The following is a 24,125-nucleotide window of genomic DNA, read 5'->3' on the forward strand; positions in this document are numbered from 1 at the left end:
GTTGTAACCAATCAATTAAAATGAAACTCTTGCCAAAATGCAACCTAGGCTTTTTTTGTGAATGTATTTGAGTCAAACCTTCATGTAAAAGCATAATTACGATGAAAAAGCCACTTTTAAGATTCACCGTAGTTTCGTTTCCCGGTCAAACTCATTTTCAATGGTGTGCAGGGGCAACTTTACGATTGCATCAAAATCGCTATTTTTAAAACACTAAGAAGACTCGACACAACATGAAACTTTGCTTGCAGTATCGCCGTCCTGCCAGTCAAGATGCGTCGATCCCCGAGTGCGGCGTAACATGGAGGAGAAAGCTCGATGTTACGCCGGGGATCGGGGATCGACGCTTCTCGACTGGCAGTACGGCGACGAGCGGAGCAAGCTACTGCTAACGTGAGTTATTCAAAAACCTTCTTTTTAGTAAACTCTGTGTACACAAACAATGTTCTCAATGCTCATGTTCATGTGTAGAGACCCTGGTGATGCTACGAGCAGAGTTTCATGTTGTGTCGAGTCTTCTTAGTGTTTTAAAAATAGCGATTTTGATGCTACCGTAAAGCTGCCCCTGCACACCATTGAAAATGAGTTTGGCCTGGAAACGAAACTACGGTGAATCTTAAAAGTGGCTTTTTCGTCGTAATTATGCTTTTACATGAAGGTCTGACTCAAAAACATTCACAAAAAAAGCCTAGGTTGCATTTTGGCGAGAGTTTCACTTTAAGTTTATCAGCTGTTCCTTGTGCGCAAACGCACATGTTAATGTAGAGATACCCACATCATTTCTGGTGCTGGAGGATCGCTGCAGGTAATGTCATTAATATTTTCCTCATTAAACACATATTTCACCCCTCTCATCCCACTTGTTATTGATCAGGGTGATTTTATGACGTCCTGCTTGATCCACAGACTGATACACACAGCAGCAACGCTCCTCCTCCTCCTTCTCAGTTAAATATCGGTGTTTTTTTTTCATATGCAGTCTAACAGAGGTGTTGATGGGACAGTTGATTGTGAAATGGCGAGGCAGAGGGTCCGACAGCCAACTACCACATCCCTGATCAGCGAAGACAAGGTCCTGGCACACATGGCTCTTAAATGGAATGGGAGATGACACTCAGATTGGTTCCATTAAAACACACCCATGACTAATTCAGTCTAACTACCACCCCTTTGCGCTGTGCACCACACTTTGCACCCAGTCTATCTGCCGTTTAACTAGCAAAATACCAAATACCAAAATACCCTAGTCATACCCTTGCCTTTGATTTGTAATTTGCTTTTTTTTTGCACTTTGCTTTTGGTTGTACTTTACTTTGTTTATGTTTCTTGGATTCTCTGGTTTTGTTTGCTGCCTTTTCAGCCGATGTCTTATCAGTTCCAAAGTTGTGGGTCCTGGCCGATGCCTCGCCAGCCTCTCCTGCTGTCTCAATTGTCGGCTTTTTATTTGCACTTTGCTTTTGGTTGTTTGGTTTGGTTGTACTTTGTTTTTGTTTCTTGGATCATTTGGTTTTGTTTTCTGCCTTGGCCTGCCTTGTGTGGTTGCTTTATTTTGGATTTGGATTTCACTGACTTTGGTTTTCAGCTATATTTCATTTAAGCTTGCTTTTTGTTCCTCATCTGCTGGCTTGCGCGTCTTGTGTTTGGGTCCCATTCTGTGTGAATGATAGTACATCCTGACCATGCATGGACCCAGCAGGCACCTCATCTCATCTCATCAACTTCCGTTTTGTCCGGGGTTGGGATCCCGAGGCGTTCCCAGGCCAGATGAGATATGTAGTCTCTCCAGCGAGTTCTGGGTCTGCCCCAGGGTCTCCTCCCAGTTGGACGTGCCCGGAAAACCTCCATAGGGAGGCACCCAGGAGGCATCCTAATCAGATGCCCGAACCACTTCAGCTGGCTCCTCACGACGCGAAGGAGCAGCAGCTCTACTCCGAGCTCCCTCCGGATGTCTGAGCTCCTTACCCTATCCCTAAGGCTGAGCCCAGCCACCCTACGGAGGAAACTCATTTCAGCCGTTTGTATCCGCGATCTTGTTCTTTCAGTCACTACCCACAGCTCGTGACCATAGGTGAGGGTTGGAACATAGATGGACTGGTAAATCGAGAGCTTTGCCTTGCGGCTCAGCTCCCTCTTCACCACGACAGCCCGGTACAACGCCCACAATACTGCAGACGCTGCACCAAGCCGTATGTCCACCTCATGCTCCATTCTCCCATCACTCGTGAACAAGACCCCGAGATACTTAAACTCCTTCGCTTGGGTCAGGAGCTCACTCCCCAACCGGAGGGTGCAATCCACCGTTTTCCGGCAGAGAACCATGGTCTCAGATTTAGAGGTGCTGACCCTCATCCCGACCGCGTCACACTCGGCTGTGAACCGCCCCAATGCCTGCTGGAGGTCACGGGCTGAGGAAGCCAACAGAACCACTTCATCCGCAAAAAGCAAAGACGCAATTCTGAGGTTCCCATACCGGACACTCTCCTCACCATGGCTGCGCCTTGAGATCCTGTCCATGAATATCACAAACAGGATCAGAGACAAGGGGCAGCCCTGGCAGAGTCAAACACCCACTGGAAACATATTCGACTTTGTGCCGAGTATACGGACACAACTCTCACTTTGGTCATACAAGGACCAGATAGCTCATACCAACGGCCCCGGTACCCTATACTCCCTCAGTACCACAGAACCCCCCGGGGGACCCGGTCGAAGGCCTTCTCCAAGTCCACAAAACACATTAAGACTGGATGGGCAAACTTCCATGACCCCCCCAGCAAGCCTGCAAGGGTAAAGAGCTGTCCAAGACATACGGCCGCAGGTCCCATGATACAACCACAAAGTCTATCATCGACCTTTGGCCTAAAGTGGCCTGGTACCAGGTACACTTATGAGCCACCCTATGCTTGAACATGGTGTTCGTTATGGCCAATCCATGACTAGCACAGAAGTCCAATAACAAAACACCCTTCGGATTCAGATCGGTGTGATGTGACTATAAAGTGAGACCATATATGGTATGCTATTAAGAATGATTTGCTTGATTTAACATGTGATCACTCGCAGGCTGACTCAAATAGACTAGTCACGAGGTTATACAATTTACATACGCACCCCAAGACATGCATAGATAAGATAACAGGAAACACCCTGAAGACAGAAGGGGACAAACAACCTTATTAGTACATAACACATACATGCAGGATGACAGATAACTGCTCTGCAATAGACACACATGCAAAGGGGCCAATCAGATAACTGATCGCTCGAGACACATGAGGCCCACACACACATTATTTACCAATTAGGAACAGGCAAAAGCAACACACCCACAGAGTAGGCGTAGCTAAGAACATGCTTAAGACAAGGAAAACCCTAGACACGAGTCAGTTCTGTTTGGTGACAGGTGCAGTTGCATGTATTGTACTGAACAGATCTCCACACTCTGCAGACTGTGCAATAAACTTCTTGTGCTTTACTTCAACTCTCTGACTGGTTCTTTGCTGCATCAACAGACTCGGGGAGGCGGTGTTTGGACCGCGCTCAACAATTTGGGGGCTCGTCCGGGATGCAGTAGAGGAAAGACAGAGTAAAAATTCGGCATTGAGAATTTCGTCACAGAAAACGGGACCAGGACACGAGCCGGCACAACTCAAAAAGGTAAGCAGAACCTGTTTTATCAAACTCTGCATATTGAAGATTCTAAAAATTCGTGTCCTGTCCTGAGGGAAGTGAGCGAAAATTATTAAAAGAAGCAAAGCATAAGAAAAGATAAACTGTAAATATAATAAAGAAAAGGGGCATAGTTTAGAAGTGAAACGGACTGTCCTTGGTCGTGGCGGACCCCACTGATAACCTGACGAGGTATCAGAGTCTCTGGGAGACAGCTGGGTTTGAGGCCCGGGGAGGTGAGGACCCCCGAATTCTAGTGGGTTTGAGTCCCTGGGGTTCGAGTCCCCTAAAGTAGAATACTCTACGGAGTAAGGGTGCAAGGCCCGCGGAAGGACTAGCCTCCGCAAGCATTTACTGGGTTTGAGGCCCTGGGGTTCGAGTCCCCTAAAGTAGAATAGTCTACGGAGTAAGGGTGCAAGGCCCGCGGAAGGACTAGCCTCCGCAAGCATTTCTTGGGTTTGAGGCCCTGGGGTTCGAGTCCCCTAAAGTAGAATACTCTACGGAGTAAGGGTGCAAGGCCCGCGGAAGGACTAGCCTCCGCAAGCATTTATTGGGTTTGAGGCCCTGGGGTTCGAGTCCCCTAAAGTAGAATACTCTACGGACTAAGGGTGCAAGGCCCGCGGAAGGACTAGCCTCCGTAAAGAAGTCCGTAACGGAACTGGGTTCCAATAGGTAGTTTATAAGAAGCCCTAAGTAAAAAAAAAAAAATAATAATAATAGAGAAATAAAAGTGCGGAATTGTTGATGCATTTGTACGTGTTGAACTAATACATGTGCTGTTTGTGTGTGTGTGTGGGCAAGTAAAAGAGCACTAAGAGGGATTGGGAAGAATAAAACTCTGAGGAACTATAAGAGGAGGTGTGGGCGTAAGAACGGTGTCCTGGCTTGAGCAGAAAAACAGACAGAGGAAACCTAACGGTGATAACGCAATCTGTTTGTGGTGGGAAACCTAACGGTGACAACGAAACACCCTGCTCTAGTCAAAAGAGTCAGTTGCTCGGGTGAACTCCATACAAACTGACTGGCCGTTAAGCGCAAACATTTTCCTCAGAGGCTTGGTACTCGGGTGTATTCCATACAAACAGGCCGGCCTCAGAGTTAAGAAAAAAGCTAGCAAAAGAAAAAGTTAGTAGTAAGATGGACGGAGAATTTGACAGGGAAATAAATGATGAGGGATGGGGTCCGATTAGAGGGCCATGGAAACCATTCCAGATACAACTAAATAGCATATTGCATGCAGCAGAAGCAGTGTGTGATAAGAAAGAAAAAGATAAGCGATTGGCAGAAATAAAGGAGAAAGTCGAGCAGTTGGTGAGACGAAAAGGGAAAAAGATGAATGAGCCAGGGCCGTTAGGGGCCTGGTTGAGGGAGAAAGAAAAAGAGTGTGAGGTAAAGGTAGCAGAGTGGGAAGAGCAGGAAAAGCGAGCAAATATATTACAGAGATCCAAGCTGAAGCAAAAGGCCGAACTCCAGGACAAGGAGCGACGGGGATGGTCTGAACTGGCGGTCTTATGGCAAAGTGTAAGGCACCTCCATCGTGAATCAGGAGGAAAAGGAGGAAGCCAATTGGTAAATGCACCTGACACACCCACACGTCCACCTCCATATGCACCTCCAGCTTCACCTACACCAGGGATATATCCTACGTTGTATGTTACAAGCGGAACCTTACAAATAGGCGAAGTTGAAGAAATACAAGCAGGAGATAGTGCAAGCGAAATATCAACAGGTTTCCAGACACAAACTTGCTCGTCGAGCGTTGCAGCCTGCGGGGGCTCCGCAGGGACGTCCGATAGTTCTGGGGGAGCAAGAAACCCAAGTAAAACAGCCTCGGTAAACAACGAGCATTCTCCGTTTCATGACAGACAGCAGAGAGACGGAGAGGCTGATACACTGAGGTCAAAAAGTCAAGAAACTGAAAAACAGAGAAAAGAGGAAGATGCTAGGAGGCGAGTAATTCAAGAAATTGAAAAACAAAGAAAAGAGGAAGAAGCTAGGCGAGTACTGCAAGAGTTACTGGAAAGACGAGAACAGGAAGTGAAGGAGGATATAAATAGACAGGCGCAAGAAGACAGAGAAAGAAGCAGATCAGAGTCAAGCAGGCTGAGAGATAGACAGCGGAGCAGAGAAGGAGGAGCAGCCTTCCTAGGAGAGGGTCTATGGGAAGGGGTAGGCGACCCAGTAGATCTCAAAATAGATTTGACAGGTCACTGGAGTGAAGACGAGGATCTGAGTCCAACAAACGAGGAAGAGTTAATGGCGCAGCAGAGACGCCTGATGAAAAACATAGGCAAAGGGTTGGAAACTGCGGAGGCATTAACAAAGGTTCTTCGCCATAGGCACTCAGCAAGATTGGAAGAGAAGCCCCGGGTAGATTACAGGCATATGGCACCAGCCTTTATGGCCCCGCTTACTGCAGTGTCTGGTCAGCAGGACAGATACAAGCCCTTCTCCATAGGTGACATACAATCATTAGTGGATAAGCTGCCACCGGTAGTCGAAGGTGGTAATATGTGGTTAAATAAATTAGACTCACTGACTGCTGGCCAACGACTGGCACTGGGTGACTTTAGGGCCATAGGAGCAAGGTGTATGACAGGAAGTGACATGAGGGACATTGAGACGGAAGCAAAGACTACTGCGATTAGAGACGAAGTCCCGTTTACCCGATATAGTACTGAAATTGGTAAAGCAATGCGAGAAAAGTTCCCCCTACCAAATGCGGCAGTGGTGCCAAAAATGAGGTGGGACCCCAAGCAAAACCCGAGGGAGTATGTAAATGAGAGCAAAGAATTATGGCTTAAACATACAGGGTGTCACCCAGGTAAAAATGGGTCTCAGAGGGAGTGGTTTAGACAGGCAATGCTAGAGGGAGTACCAGAGACTGTCAAGGCCGCTATGATAAGCAACCCAGACATGCAAGGCTGTGAATCACATAATTGGGAAAAACACCTGATACACCATTTGACCGCAGCACAGGATACAACTCAGAAAGAGCAGAAAGAGCTGGAAGACTTACAAGTTCAATTGTTGAAACTGCAACTGAATGAGGCTAGACAAAAGAATAATGATAAAAAACAAAAACCTAAATCAGAAACAGGAAAGATTATGGTAGCAGCTGAGCCGCAACCTCCGGTGCCCGATTTGTATCCAGTACCTCCTTGGGTACCTTCACCACCTCAACAGCAGGGTTACGGGATGAGGGGATATCAGAGGGGCAGAGCAGGGATGCGAGGGTGGGGATCTAGGGGTGGGACAGGAGGGAGTCGGTATGGAGGGCCGCGAACCTGTTTCATATGCAGAGATCCCAATCACTGGGCTAGAGATTGCCCCCACAACCCACGAGGCATCGCACCCCAGGGCATAATGCCACCTCCTCAGAGAGGAGGAGGAAGAGGGACAGGGCCAGCTAACCCCACTCCCAACATGCCAGGAGTCTCTCAGTTTCCAATGTGGGAAGAGGGAGATGAGTACTCCGGCCAATACTGACACACCCCAAAGAGACACTCGGACAGCACTACAACGGCAGAACCAGTGCTGTCGGTACGAGTGGAGAATCAATCTCTGCCTTTTTTGGTGGACACGGGGGCTACCGTGTCTACCATGAAAACCGTGCCAACAGACTCTTTATCATCTGAAGTCATCACATTAATGGGTTTCTCTGGGGAAAAGACCACGCTGCCGTTCACTAAACCATTACAGGCGAAGATAGGGAATCAGACTGTATCACACCCCTTTGTCCATTCACCTGCGGTGCCAATGAATCTATTGGGAAGAGACTTGCTAATTAAATTAGGGGCAACCATTTTGTGTAGTGCGGACGGTCTGGTGGTGTGTTTGCCAGACGGCACGAGGTTGCCCTGTGCCGACAAAGAGACGGAGCAACATGGACAATATCTGATTCAGCCGATAAACGAACAACACGCGGATATATATTGGGGCCTGTTGCAGCCAGAAACATCGGAGCATCGCGGTATCTTGTCGGCTTACCTCCAGTGGAAACCCTGGATCTCCCAATTGCATCCATTAATCTCGCCCCCCGATGAACCTCACGTCACCCTGTTTTATGATAGAATGCAGACTGATTGGTACCAAGAATATTTTCAGGATGAAATAGAAGGCCAACAGTGGCAGATTACATCAGAAAACATATACATTGCACCGGAGGGTGTAGCGGCAGGCGTCAGTTTAACCGAAGACCAGCTTCTCTGGTATAAAATGTCAGATGAAGCGGCTCCCCATGTGTCACTAGCACTGCACCCACAACATCAGGCCAAAGAACTAGGCAGCATAGTGAAGCGAGCATTAGCTCAGACGGATTGGGCAGAAACCTCTATCCCACAGGTGTGTTTCTCACCACAGAGTAAAACATATCGAATCTCAGTCGTTGCATCTGACACAGCCACGTTAGAACATTGTCAAATTTCTAGACAACACGGGAGAGAACGAACTGACCATACAGACGCAGAAAAAATGATTAACAATCTACCATTATCTCTTTGGGCAGAGGGTTCCACTGACGTGGGGTTAGTAAATTGTACACCTGTAACATTCTCCGTACAAGTAGAACAGCCTATCTGGATAAGACAGTATCCCCACAGATCACCTCAGGCAGAAGAAGGCATAAGAGACACGATTGAAGGTCTGTTACAAAAGGGGGTGTTAGAGCCCTCGAGATCACAATGGAACACACCTATTTTGCCAGTTGAGAAAAAAGGTACCGGGAAGTATCGCATGGCTCATGACTTGCGGGCCATAAACGCAGCCCTACAAACAGCTACAGTCCCGGTCCCTAACCCATACGTAGCACTAACTAATTTATCCCCCACACACGAGTGGTTCACATGCATTGACCTGGCTAATGCTTTCTTTTGTCTCCCTCTGGCTGAAGAGTGTCGAGATGTCTTCTCGTTCACTTATCAGGGTCAGCAGTTGAGGTACAGTCGTCTGCCTCAAGGGTTCGCTCTGTCACCAGGCATCTTCAATCAGGTCCTAAAAGACACCCTCAGTTCGTGTTCACTTCCGGGGGAAGTTACAATGGTACAGTATGTTGATGATCTTTTGTTGGCCGCCCCAACGGCGACCCTATGTCTACAGGCGACAGAGGCACTGCTGTGTCATCTGGCACATACAGGGTTTAAGGTTAGCAAGGCCAAATTACAAGTTGCTAGGAAACAAGTCTCTTTTCTGGGGAGACAAATATCCCAAAGGGGGTCTGGGCTCTCACCTCAACACAAAGTCTCCATATTACATCATACCAAACCGCAGAAAGTGAAAGATATGCTATCATTCCTAGGACTTACGGGTTATAGTAGAAACTACATACCTGACTATACCGGCCTGACCAAACCACTCCGCGATATGATTAAAGAGCACGGCATGCGCAATCTCTCTGCCTCCCTTAATTGGACTCAAGAAGCGGAAGAAATGTTTATCACGTTGAAACAGGCATTATCAGCAGCGGCTGACCTGGCAATACCAGACTTCACGCTCCCATTCTATTTAGATGTCTCTGGAACAGAACTGTGCACTAACGGCGTTCTGTTCCAGAGAAAAGGGGGAGGGAGAGTAATACTGATGTACGTTAGCGTTATGCTAGACAACATGGAAAAACGACATCCGTCATGCACACAACAAGCAGCAGGTATTGCGAAACTGATTCAAAAAACTGCGCATATTGTAATGGGGCACCAGTTACATATTCTAACAACACACAGCGTCGTGGCATACGTTAATTCGCAGACATTTACACTGACGGCATTGAGACAAAGACGACTAAGCAAAATCCTAGAAGCACCAAATCTGGTATTCACACATGAAGGGATCAATATGGCAGACCAGATAGGGATAGGAGAACCACATGAGTGCACGGATAGGGTGCTTAAAGAAGAAAAAGTACGACCAGACTTGCAAACAGAACCAATTTCAGGAGCCAGACAGTTGTATACAGATGGCTGCTGTTTTAGACACGAACAAGACGGCCTTAAAGCGGCATATGCAGTAGTGGAACAAACCCCGAGCGGCATAGTCACGGTAAGAGCTGAGAAACTTGAAGGACAACAGTCCGCGCAGAGAGCAGAAGTGTTAGCAGTCATAGCAGCATTACAAGAAGGTGAGGGTCAGGAAGTGAACATATATACTGACTCAGCATATGCAGCGAGCGCGGTGCACGTAGAACTAAAGCAATGGCTCAGAACCGGTTTTCTAACAGCAACTAACAAACCGATAAAACATGAAACAGAGATGAAAAAACTAGCCGAGACCTTACTTTTGCCAAGTAAAGTGGCCATAATTAAGTGTAAGGGACATGAAAAAAGTCACTCAGACACAAAACTAGGAAATGACGCAGCAGATGAAGCAGCCAAAACAGCAGCAGGGTATACCTCGAACCTAGTTATGATGTGCGCAGAAGCTGAGGAAGGAACTGATATGTCAAAACTGATTGTTGAACAAAACCAGGCGTCTCCACAAGAAAAGACCCTGTGGAAAGCTAGAGGAGCTACCGAAGTCGAAGGCTTCTGGAGAAGCCCAGATGGCAGACCTATTCTGCCACCAGGTATCAGACAAACAGCAATAGCGGAGGCACATGGAGTGGGACATGTGGGGGTGGCTCAGATGATGAGAAATCTGGAACATTGGTGGCACCCATATCTAAAAGACATGACAAAACATTTTGTGAATACATGTGAACAATGTAACAAATACAATGCCAGACCAACAGTGAAACCACACCCTGGGCGTTTCCCGTTGGAGACAAAGCCAGGGAAAGAAATCATTATTGACTACACAGACATGATCACGTCAGTAAAAGGGTATAGATACCTGTTAATGTGTGTAGATGCATACACAGGGTGGCCAGAAGCCTGGCCGACCAGGAAGGAAGACAGTAAGTCAGTGATAAAGTTTTTGGTGAATCAGTACATTCCAAGACATGGTTTTCCAGAAAAGATCAGATCAGATAATGGTACACACTTCAAAAACCAAGATCTACAGAAGGTAGAAGAGATGCTGGGGCTCCAGCATAAATTTGGATCTGTGTATCATCCTCAGTCACAGGGGAAGGTAGAACGAATGAATCAAACAGTCAAAAACAAATTGGCAAAAATCTGTGCACAGACCAAACTCAATTGGCTAGATGCGTTGCCATTGGCATTAATGACAATCCGGAGCTCCATAAACCAAAGTACTCGTTTCACACCCCACGAGTTGCAAACAGGCAGACCATTTCCGGGTCCACACTCCCGTTTGCCGGGAGTATCACATGTGACACAAGATCTAACCCATAAGTTGTATTTTCTTGAACTTCACAGTCTTGTTGCAGCTTATGCAGAACAGGTGGGGAACCATCGAGGAGAGGACCGGAGCACAGTAGAACCTCTGGCCGACTGGGTGTTGCTCAAGGTCATCAAGCGTAAGTGGTCGGAACCAAGGTGGACCGGCCCGTTTCAGGTGACAGAGAGAACCTCGCACGCAGTTCGACTAAAAGGCAAAGGCGACACCTGGTATCACTGGAGTCAGTGTGCTGGGACAGAAGCTCCAGAGCGGTCGTTGGGTGAGACACATCGTGCCCTACGGGAGCACCAACATAAAGCGCCGGCGGGGGCGGAAGAAAAAAGCCCACCGGTCAACAAAGGGGCAAAATAATCCCCTGGTGGCAAAGGGGGGTGAGGTTATCTAACCGAACCCCGACGGGAGACAGTGAAATAAGCGTGTCTCTCCTCCACGTAGCGTGCCAAGCTACCAACGCAAGCAGATAGCAGATCTGTCTGGAAGACAGATGTCCACGACAGCATTACATCTCTGCATCTTCTGTTGGGTTTGCATTTTGATAGTTTTCGGATGGGCCCTACATAACTTATATTCCACAGGGTCCACCAAACTGTGACACCGTGACATCTTTTATTACATTTTCAACACTGTGTGCTAATTGCTAAGAGTTGGATGACAAAGTGTGTGAGGGAGTAAATCAGTTCCGGGGGTAACCCTGCCCGGGACAAAACGGGTAACACTGACTGCTGTCATCGCAGAAAGTTTGGCTTGCTAATAGACTTTTCCTAACTGTGTGTGTTTTATTTTTTTGCTTTTGTCGCGCTCAGGGTCTTTTTGCTGGTACTGTGTTGATCTCCTAAAGGAGATCAAAAGGGGGAATTGTGATGTGACTATAAAGTGAGACCATATATGGTATGCTATTAAGAATGATTTGCTTGATTTAACATGTGATCACTCGCAGGCTGACTCAAATAGACTAGTCACGAGGTTATACAATTTACATACGCACCCCAAGACATGCATAGATAAGATAACAGGAAACACCCTGAAGACAGAAGGGGACAAACAACCTTATTAGTACATAACACATACATGCAGGATGACAGATAACTGCTCTGCAATAGACACACATGCAAAGGGGCCAATCAGATAACTGATCGCTCGAGACACATGAGGCCCACACACACATTATTTACCAATTAGGAACAGGCAAAAGCAACACACCCACAGAGTAGGCGTAGCTAAGAACATGCTTAAGACAAGGAAAACCCTAGACACGAGTCAGTTCTGTTTGGTGACAGGTGCAGTTGCATGTATTGTACTGAACAGATCTCCACACTCTGCAGACTGTGCAATAAACTTCTTGTGCTTTACTTCAACTCTCTGACTGGTTCTTTGCTGCATCAACGGACTCGGGGAGGCGGTGTTTGGACCGCGCTCAACATCGGGCAGGCCGTTCTTCCCAATCACCCCCCTCCAAGTTTCCCCATCGTCACCCACATGAGCGTTAAAGTCCCCCAGAAGAACTGTGGAGTCCCCAGGCAAAGCCCCTTCCAGGACACCACCCAAGGACTCCAAGAAGGCCGGGTATTCTGAGCTGCTGTTCTGTGCATACGCACAGACCTCTACCTCCTGCACCAGCTCCGGTTCCTTCCCTGCCAGAGAGGTGACATTCCACGTACCGAGAGCTAGTCTGCGAAGCCAGGGGTCAGGACGCCCAGGTCCCCCCCTTCGCCTACTGCCCGATGTACATTGCACCCGACCCCATCGCTCTCCCCTGCGGATGGTGAGTCCACAGGGGCACGGCCCCACATTGTCCTTTCGGGCTGAGCCCGGCCAGGTCCCATGGGCCAAGGCCCGGCCACCAGACGCTCGCCGGCGAGCTCCACCCCCGGGTCTGGCTCCAGGGGAGGGCCCCGGTGCCCCCATACCGGGCGAGGTACTCTGTCCCTGTAGTTGCCGATTCATAGGATCTTTATGAACTGCTCTTAGTCTGCAGGCACTAGCTCTCAAATGGAGGAGATGAGGAATATCATAGGCAATTTGTATTTCTGTTTGAAAAACTGTACAGACGTCTCTGAGAAGCTGACGGCCCTTCTCTCTTCAATTGTCAGCTCAAACAAAAATTGTTAGAGAATCAAGATCAGACAGAACCTCAAGGGCTCATCTTTTATAAGATCAGACATGCCATAATGATAGGTATGAAGGAACAAACCACCAATTCAAAGGAACAAAGATTCAATAGTCTCCATAAATTCTTTATTTCATTTTATATTTTACATTTTAATTCTATATTTTGTTCATATCTTATTAAAATCATTTAACATGTGTATACACTGATTATTTCTCAAATTCCACCAAAGCAGACTCTTGAGCTTAAGCTTGAGCTTCCATTATTACCATTGCATTACCATAGCGCCAAAAAGTGGGGGGACAAAGAGCCCCCCATATTCCGGCACCAGTGGAGATGTCTTTGTACTTTATACTACTGAGGATATCTAATGCTCTAATGATGATGATGGCAGCCAGGTTAGGTGCAAATATTTCCTGGAACAACCTACTGTTGTCAGAATTTCGACACAGCGTCTGCATCCAAAGTTGACAGGTTACAACAACTTTTCAGCAGTACTTCAATAAACTCATCATGAGGGTGCTGTGTAAGCTTCAATCCTAAAGATTGCAGCAGTTTTATCCAGAAGCCCCAAAGCACTATCATAGCTCAAGCATTTCCATCTAGCTTCTGACTCTGATTAGATATCCATCTCATGTTACTGTCATAAGAGTCTTCAGGGTTTTCTTTTTAGGATAGAGCAGATTATTTTCACCTCCTGAAAAGTAGTAGAATCCCTGACCATTGCAATTGATTCAAAACAGAATGATTGCAGTTGTCACTACAGATTATGTTTAGTACTTTGTGATGTCTTTGTTGGAATCCTTTGATAGTTTTCCACATAAACACTTTAAGTTGGTTCAGTCACTTTTATTTCTTCCAAGAACATATGTGTTCCCTGTATTATGATGAAATATATAACCTCTGCATTTATCTGTGCATGTACATGTCATGTAAATAATTCAGTCTCTTAAATGTAGGTTATCTTGATTCTAGAAGTCTCTAAAGTTCCAAAATTCATAATTACTATGAATAAAGCTGATTTGGTTATTTTTGTGGTTATAAGTGACAATCACACTTGGACTTGGACTCAGATAGCTTATCTGAGTCCAAGGGTTTACAGGTGTCCTTTATTGAATACAGATCAGCCTTGATTGCTGGTGTTCCTCATCTCTGTACGGTGTCATGGCTACCCAGGAACAAAGGGATGAATGTTAACTGAAGCAGAAGCATGCTGGAATTTGACACAAAACAAAATATGAGTTGAAATGCCTGAGGGTGGGCTTTTGGTTGGGCTGCATTACGCATTGTTTACAGCATTTAGTTTTTCATTATGAAATGACAGTTATAAGCAAGAAGAAGGGCCGATTTCAATATTACCAACATTCAGGGGTAAACAATTCATATCAATACATTGGCCAATATTCACACATTTTTTGCAGTGATTCCTCAAATGTTACCTTGCGAGGCAGCTGGATATCACAGGTATGTAATCTTGCAAATCCATCTTGCCAGGCTTCAAGCTATATGCTTGTGTGTCGTTTAGCTTGAAGCGTGGTTTCGATGTGATGACACCAAGAAACGAGTGCTAGCTTGTGAATAACATAGCAGCAGTTTTATCAGAACTAGACAACATTTCTTCATTAAAAAGAAGAGCAAAGTATGGCACTGAAGGCTTTCTCTAACCGGCTTCAGTAAGAGTTTGATTTAGCAACTGGCACAGGTGGTAACGTTCTTCTACTGTTGATCTGATTGGTTGAAATTACCCTGTCATAGATGGTTAGAGACAGATGGTTTGTCCAATCACCTTCAAAGTCATTTTTGAAAGTGCCTGCCTTTTTCCAAGCAGTTCCTAGCAGCCCCTTCCCTGATAGATTTCTGAAACAAACCCTTTTGTGAAACAAACCATCTGGCATGTCAGGTTACCTCAAATGTGGTCACCAACCAGTTGTGACAAAGATATGTAATGGAGGCAGGATATTTTACAGTTGAACAATACATTTTATTGTCTAAAATGACCATCAATGCACTGAAACGGTAAAGAATTTAATAATTATAAATATTTTTCATATTTTTCTACATTATGTTCCATAAAACCAAAAGTTTATTGGCTAATATTGGACAATATATACACTGATACAGTTATATCTCTGATAGGCCAATAAGATTGGCCAACCACTATATTGGTCTAGCTGTAGCTGGTCTAGCATGATCTTTTCCTAACATTAACCAAGTGGTTTTTGTGTATAAACATAACCAGACCCTTCAAGGTGTGGAAATTTCTCAATCCTAAAATGAATTGATATTTTTGAAAGTAAACATCTGGGCACATCTCGGATTTTATGAATTTGTTGGGAAGCACAGAACTGGTCAAGGTACCCACTGTGTATAATATCTGCCCCACAGCAGTTACAGACCATGTTAGCCATTTTCACCTGAGGCTAATGTCTGCAAACATAAGGGGGCCCAGCTAATCAGCCATGAATTGAGGAGGTGCTGTCAACTTTGCCATCCAACCCGAGTGAGGTGTGTGCAGCAGATTCATGTTTGTGATGTTTATAGAATACAGCACAGGTGTAATGCACTGCAGACAGATTCATTTTTTGTTTATGTTATGTTAATATACTGAAGTCGGTAACATAGTTATTAGTTTTGAAAAGATGAAGAAGCTTTTTTTTATTGTAGTCCGTTGTAGTCTGATATAAGGACTTTCTTACTTAAAAGGTAATTCAGATTTATCTTATTGCTTGTATTAAATTATGAAAAAGTTGTGTGCAATAATACAGAAAATTGATTATAAATAAATTGAGATGCATTAAGATGCATCAAAAATTTTCACCTAAATCTTTTTCACACCTCTACAGACCATAAGCACAGCAACATTGAAAATTAAACCTAAATAAATAAATAACTAAATGTTATTGTTCCAACTTTATTTAAACTAAATAAAGTTGGAACATGTTCGTGGTCTGTAGAAATATGCATTGCCAACATTTTTCTGTGGATTGGGTTGCAAAATGTTGGTACTGACCTTGTATCACTGTCATGTTTATTTGATTCTGTACAATATTTAATATGTAAAATGGCTCTACTTTAGAAGAAACCAAAAACACATGGTAAAGGAAAGATCTTCTTGGTTAAAATAGACCAGTGGTGACTGGTGATAGGAAATGGGAAACCAACAAATAAGAGGCAATACTGCAAGAGTGTCTCTTTTCTGACAGGTTTGGGTGCTGTGCTAAAATTGTGTTGTCTTAAATGCCTGTTAGTCTTGTTAAATATATGAATCGAAGCTGTGAGCTCGTTTATGCGTTCAGCTGAAGTCAAATTAGTGGACGCCCCACTAACTCCTGAGTTCATCCATTATGATCAAGCATTAATTAAGAAAAAATCGAATCCATATTTTATCAAAAAACCTTCATGTCTGTAAGCATAACATATATATATATTCATTTATTTTTTTAACATGTGACTATAATATAAAATGGTGTTTCCTCGGACACTGTCTTGGAGTTTTCCTTTAGTATTCAACACCCAAACTTTGTCCTTTTCCCCCCTCTCTCCTTGAATGCATACACTCAGACTCACACCCTCCTGCTCAATACCCCAAACTGTACCCCTCCAGAATTTCAGTCTTTACATATTTAATTTTCCTTGCTTATGGAGTGCCTCTCTACTGCTTTCTAGTATGTATGTTTTTGTTGTAATTAATTCTGTTTGTGTTGGATTCTTTGTTCTGCCCATTGTACCCTCTTTGTGGGATGTTGAATAAGACTTGTTGTTAAGCTTACAATGTTTATTGTGGACATTTATTGATGCTAATGCATTTAGTTAGACTTTCTTTTAATTGCTTTACTTTAAAACCAAAAGTACTTTAGATGTTTCTCTGCACAGAGTCCTACCTTTAGCCACAGAAAAAAAAAGTCATGCATTAATCATCCAGCTGTAGGCTTCAAAGACTCCATCGGGTTATAACGAAATAATGAAGCAGTGTTCACATTTAATGTCCCTGGTTTAGTTGTGTAGCCCACCAGGCACGGACATCAAATAGCTGCTTTGCCCTGGTCGTATTATTTGATCTCACTCATGCGCATGCTCACAGAAACACATGCAGATACAAGAAAGACTAATGGGGATGAGATGTGCACCCATACACCCACCCACACACAGGCTGAATGGGAAGTGGAGCTTTTGACAATCAGTAGTCAATTATGGTACAGCAGGGAAAGACAGTGAATGGGGTTACGTAGTGATTTAACACCAAAGGATATGTGGGCGGGTTGCCAGGCTTTGATGATGTGAACCACAGCTGTGATTACAGACAGTTTCTTTGGCAGCTGTGGTATTTTCCAGGGAATTCATATAATATACTGTTAGTATAAATTACAGAAAATGTATAGTTGTCATTCTGCAGCTCTGTGGCAAATTTTAACCTCACAGTCAGATTGCTGCTGTGTCTTTTGTCCTGCAAGCGACCTTCTGGCTGGGAGATTTTCAGTCAATGTCCATCCATCCATTATAACACCTTTATTTAAAGGTGTTATAAACAAATAGGACTTTTGATCACTATATCTCATAAACTGCTACGAGTTACCCTTTGACTAATAGGACTACTCAAACAGCTATTACCTGTATCCAACACTCAATAAACAGTTTGCATGAATATACAACAATAATGAATACAAATAAACAAACCCCTGTTGCAGGCCTGAGTTAAGTTTGATTGTGTGTCTGCAAAAGCCAAAGCTGGAGCATGAGTGAGACAGTGGATTATTTCCTTGAAGGCAACAGTGCAGGTGGGGGTCCACTGTTCTCCAATAGGGTCAGATTTTTTTATGTAGGTGGGCCAGGGCATTTCTGCTTCCTTGTTCCTTGGGCAGGCAAGAATCTGTGTAAGTCACAGCCATTACACCCAGTTGCTTCTGCAGGTCCTCTACTTGCCTCTTTAGTGCCTGAACATCACAGTTGTTATTGGTTTGACCCCTCTCTCAGTCTGGACTACTTTAGTGGTTTTACTCTCAGGTGTGGTCCTTAACTGCCCAGCAGCCAGCCCTACCAACTGGTACCACTGTTCATCAATCTGGGCTCTTATGTCTTGGACTTCACAGCCAGTCAGACTAGCTTCATCATCCACCTGCACTACAGGTTTAGCGGGGTTGTAAGCTTTGCTTCATACTGACTGTTGATCTTATTCCTCTTGGATTTCATTTAACAGGGTAAGAAAAGAAGAGTCTTCGTCTCTCTCAAACTTAACTGAATAAGCATTATGTCATACTCTGGGGCTCCCCTGTGTGTCTCTATGGCTAGGGGCTAGCCCACCTCTCTGTACTACTTTAGTTAACAGCTGCTCCATCCTTCTCAAACAGTCAGAGAATCTCTTACCTGGGCATTGGCATAGGGATCTAAAGGATAAATAAAGGTCCTCAGCAGTCTCAGAGGTCCCAGAAGCTCTCTCAAGGGCCTGTATGTATGCCTCAGGTGCAGGTTTGGGATTATTGGCTCTCACTGCTTGGGCTATCTCCAAAGCAGGCCCCTTTAAACGTTCAACAATCCTTTTTTGTTTCTTTCGGGGACCACCATCGCATTCCTCCACCATCAGATGTGCCTGCTCCACCCAGGTGACTAAGTTCTCCTCTCCAGCCAGGGTAGGAGTTATACCAGAGTACGTCCACAGGCATCGAAAGACATTACTCTCTTGGGTTGGCCTCATGGTTTTGACCAACAGACACTGTTCATATAATCCAGGGGTCCAGGGGTAGTGTCTATGGTTTGGTCGCATCTTTGGTAGGAATGAAGCCATCCTCTGTGGAGGCCTGTAGGTTTCCCCTTTAATCACTGGTGGTTCTCCCTCAGTTGGCCCATGCAGTGTCCAAGGTTCACCTTCTCCAACGGGGGCACAGCTAGAGGAATGGCTTTTGTGTTCACTCTTTCACTACACTCACAGACCACTATAAGTGACTGGGATTGAGGATCAAACATCCGTCCTCTAACTTTCAATCTTTCAAGAGCTTTAACAGTGGTCAGGGTCTCTTCAGTTTGTTCCACAGTGACATCTGTGGGGACCACAACTACTATAGCATGGGTTAGCTCTAAACCCTCCCCTTGCACCAGTTTCCTAGTGTGACATCTCTATATGGTAAATGGTCTTGCATTTCTATAGCGCTTTTCCAGTCCACTGACAGCTCAAAGCTGTACTTGCCACATTCACCCATTCACACACACACATACACTGATGCTGGAGGCTGCCAAGCTGCCAACTGCTCATCAGGAGCAATTTGGGGTTCAGTATCTTGCTCAAGGACACTTCGACATGTAGTTGAGGGGAGCCGGGATTCGATCTTCCGATTACTAGACGACCCGCTCTACCTCCTGAGCTACAGCCGCCTATAGGGTGACTTTACTCTCTAGTATTCAGAATGTTGTATATTACTTCAGTCTGGAGAAGAAAAACTCCCTGTCCATAATGGTGATGAAGAGAAAAAAGTTCACCTCTGTCCCAAAGGCAATAATGAAAGGAAACGGTTGGTCTCCCTTGGTGCCAAATAGCCACCAAGCTTTTTTTGTTCACACAGGAACTGCCTGGTACTGCTCTGTGTGTACAGCATACATGCATACATCGATACATGCAGCGTTAGCAAAAATTAGCAGGGATGCTAACTGGTAGCTAAGCAGCAAACTAGCAGATTATACAGTGTACATTAACTCTCAAGAAACATGCTACAGACGTCAACAATTTTCTAGCCATATAACACAATTCTCACAAATGCATAAGGCTACTTTAGTAATGGTGAACGTCTACACTTAGCTTATTTTCGTAGCTAGTGGCTACATTAGGGGAAACACAGAGTGTGTGTGCCCTTTTCTCGCCTCACTCCGCTCTACATATTAGTCCTGCCCCTCAACCAATCATATACTGTAGTTAGAAACGTTATGTATCTCTAAGCTGACCAATCTGAGTCAGATAAAAAAACAAAAAACATACAGGTTAGTCTGTCAGCCCTCGCGTTTAGGCATGTATGTTTTAAAGAAACACTGAGAAAAGTTATGTTCATAAAGTGACATAGCCTTTAGAGAAGAGACAGTTTTAAAGTGACTTAGCTTTTACAGTAGATACATTTTTATTGCTTTATTAAGTGGATATTGAAATCCACACATAATTAGGATCTTATCTGAACGAGTCACAAGATCTGTAAGGAATTCACTGAATTCTTCTAGGAATTGGGAGTAAGGCCCTGGAGGTTTGTAGATTACCACCAGGTGAAAGCCTGTTCCCTGGACAAGGCCGTTACTACTTGATGAAGATGGTTTAAAAACCAGAGCCTCAAATGAAGTAAATTTAATATCCTGGTTGGAGCTTAAACTGAAAATAGATTTCTAGATTAGAGCAACACCTCCCCCCTGTTTAGAGGCCCAAGCAACATGGGTGTAGTTAAAGTCATGAGGGGAGGCTTCATTTAATGTCAGAAAAGTATTAGGTTTCAGCCATAATTAGGTTTCACATAAGCCAATCATGTCCAGCTTATTCTCAGTAATCAAATCATTAATCAGTAAGGCTTTGGTTGACAGTGATCTAATATTAATGAAGCCAAATTTGAAGATTTTAGGCATTTGAGCTGCAGCTTCCAGTGACAGGCCGTTCAGTGGAGCTCATGGTAGATAATTTAGGAATTGGAACAAGGTTGTGAGGTTTGCGTGTTTTTGCCCTGTCTCTGCTTCCCCCCTCCTCTTTTTCCTTCTCCTCTGCAGGGCTGGGAAGGCGGGGCTGACGAGGCACACCTGCATTCATTCATTCATCACTACCTCCATAAAGCCTCTGGTCTTCACCCTACTCCCCTGCCAGATAATTCCGTCTCGTCGGTAGAGCTGACCGTTTTCTCATGACAAATTTCCAGTGTGCTGCCCTGTGTTTGATCGTGAATTTTGACGTGTTTTTCTCTCGTGTTTTTTCAGTTTCACATACCTTGCTGCCTCGTCGCCTGCATTCCTGAGTTGTTTGCCCCATGCCTGAGTGTTTTGTTTGCCCTGGAGTTCCCCCGCCTGCCTTACCGGCCACCTGTCGTTTTTTTGTTTGTGGAGACTTTTTGTGAAAATAAACATTGTTCTGATCTTAGACGCCTGCCAGTCTGTGCTTCCGGGTCCAACCCCCCATTAAGCCGTAACAAAGGTACCTTTTAATAGTAGTATGTTTTGGCTGCCTATGCAGGTAGGAATGACGGGATGCCGTAGTGATTAGCTTTGGTATTTTATTGTGTAAGACTGTGTAAGGTGCTTGCTGAGACATTTCCCCACTGTCAGAGATGGAGATCAAAATTAAATTATTGCGATTTACACATTTAGAGCATGATTCAATGAAAGGGTGGCAAAGCAAGGTGACAGTCTCAATGTTATAAACTAAGCCATCAGTCTGGTACTCTGCACTATATCCCCTGACTAGCCATACCAGCACTGACTGTATCACTAGCAGGCTCTCTAGTCACCTGCAACCTGCCGAGTGCTCCATCCCTAGTGTTAAACCTGCTTCAAACACCTGTCTATATTGCTAGACAAAACAGCAGCGCCGACTCCAGTAGGATGAAGGCCCTCTGCTCTCAGCAGATGGGGGTGACCCCAGAAAGAGGGCCAATCATCCACAAACCTGTATCCCTGCTCCCTACACCCAGCGTTTCATAGCTGTAAGCCTACTGTACGTATCATCATTACCCCACTGGGGTAAAGGACCAGAGACAATTAATCAATGCCAACACATCTTTCTAGCAGCCTGAAAAGTCCTGGCTAAGCTATCTTTTGCGATCTCGGACTGACACTATTAAGGTCCTATTATATATACTGTAGCGATTGATGCCTTTAAGCACACACCCCTGCATCACAACCACACAAACACACACACCCACTAGTCAGCTCAATAAATAAGTATGCCGGTTTCAAATCAAGAGGAAGAAGTCTAGTCCATCCCCACAGGGTGCATCGCAGCTTTGCCAACCCCTGGCAACAAGCTAAAAAGTCTGTATTTCCTCCGTTTACCCATTCGGCATAAATGGATTACGTCTCTTCTTCAACCTCTACGCCATAAAGTCACTGGAAAGTCATCCAGCTCCCAAAACATTCCCTGGAGCTACACGGCGCACTGATCGGAATACAGGAGATAAACTCTGTTGTCGAAGGATATCAAAGATTGTCTATTTGACACAAGAGGCGTCACTTGGTTTTGTTTTGTTGATTAAGTGTATACTGAGGCTCAAACTGAGTATTTTCTGTATTTTCCAGAGATCTTAAAGAGGAGTGACTTGTCTGTTGAGAAGAAGAGACACTTTTGGGGTATTTGAACTGTGGCTTTGTATTGGGGCACTGAATATATAAATACACTGTTTTGATCTGCTAAATTTTGTGTGGGGATTTCTTATTGCCTGCTGATTCCTGATTGTTAAGTAAGGAACCTCCTCCAAATTATACTGAATTTTATTTCATGTCATTTTTTTTGGCTTTGCTGAAACATGCACTGCTTATGGCAGAAACACTGTCATCATTATTGGAGGAGAAAGTGGTTGTTTTGGACTAAGAGCAGCAGACTATGAGACCATCACAGCCCAAGGTGTCTTTTGACCATCCAACCTGAGTGGAGCTGGACCACCCGAGGTAGGAAGAGAGTCGGAATAACAGCCATGCAAATTCAGCTTGGTTTAATGCTACTCCTGCCTAATGTCTGGTCAGGAGTAGGAAATGGACAAAATGGGACTCAGGCTGGCAAAACACTGTGAAATCAGAGACCGTCTCCACTACAACATCTCAAATCAAGCTGTTGAACTCAACAGGCCAACTGTGTTCTGAGCCGACAGAGCACCGGACTACAGTTGGACGAGTCAAGGTGGATGAGAGGAGGTTGACTTTCATCGATGCTTGGTGGTCACACAAAGTCAAAGTTGATGCGACCCAGATGTCAAAGTGTTGATATTAAGATGTCGACCACATTATCATAACCATCTTGTTGCTGCTGTTTACATTAACCAGCAGACTGCAATGATCCCCACCAGCGACATCTGCTGAGCGGCCAGTCATACCAGCATGACAAAACATCACCAAAAGCACTGCCAGGAAGAGAGAAGAGAAAAGAGAGGCGACATCAGAGCTACGCTGACCTGACTTGGACCAAGAGCTGTTCTACCAAGCCTTCTTGTACTGGATGAGTGGCCCATATTCAGAGCTGACAGGACACAGGACTCTGGTAAGAAGAGAGGAGGAGGGCACTTTTTAAAGTAGCTGGTCGAGATGTAATGATACCAGAAACTCACGGTACAATATCATCGAAAACAGACATTACCAGAGCCTGTGTGAGTTAGCAATTTGAGTGAGGCAAAGAGAAAAAAAACAACAAAACCAACCAATCAGAGGCAGAGTAGGGAAGGTGTTATGAGAACAAATCCGTCTTCCTGAGCAGTATGATTACGCCCTCTGCTGTTCAAGCGGAACAATACAATGACAAGGAGCAAGAGGAGAATGCATTCATATGGATTTCCCTTGTTAGATCCATGACCTTTACGAGCAAAATAGTGACGTGATAGGTTGGTAGATATCGTCACAGTCCCAAGATGGTATTGCACCCTTTTAAATTTGGTGTATCATTAAATCTCTAGTAGCTGGTGATTTTAATCAAACTAACCTCAGAACTGTTTTACCTAAATTCCACCAGCATGTTCAGATCCCACCAGAAGAAGAAATATCATGGACCATCCTGGCATCTACAAAGTCCTCCCACATTCTCACTTTGGCCTATCAGATCATATTTACCTACTTCCTACTACTTACCCACCATTGATGTTGGCATGGTGATCGTAAAGACAGTAAGATCATTCCCCAAACAGAAGGCCTGGGTGAATGGAGAGGGGAGGGCTCTATCCAGAGCCCAAAAGTGCTGCCTTTGACTGAAAGCTGGCAGCAAGGAGGCAAAGAGGAGACATCAGCAGAAACTGGAGGTCAACATCAAAGGCACAGATATGTGGTGGCCGATTCAAAACGTCACTGGCTACAAATGCAGGAGCATGGAGCATCATGTGCAAGGCCACGTCGCCGGATGAGCTGAACA

This window comes from Pagrus major, chromosome 21 (assembly GCF_040436345.1).
Source record: "Pagrus major chromosome 21, Pma_NU_1.0".
Lineage (NCBI taxonomy): Eukaryota > Metazoa > Chordata > Actinopteri > Spariformes > Sparidae > Pagrus > Pagrus major.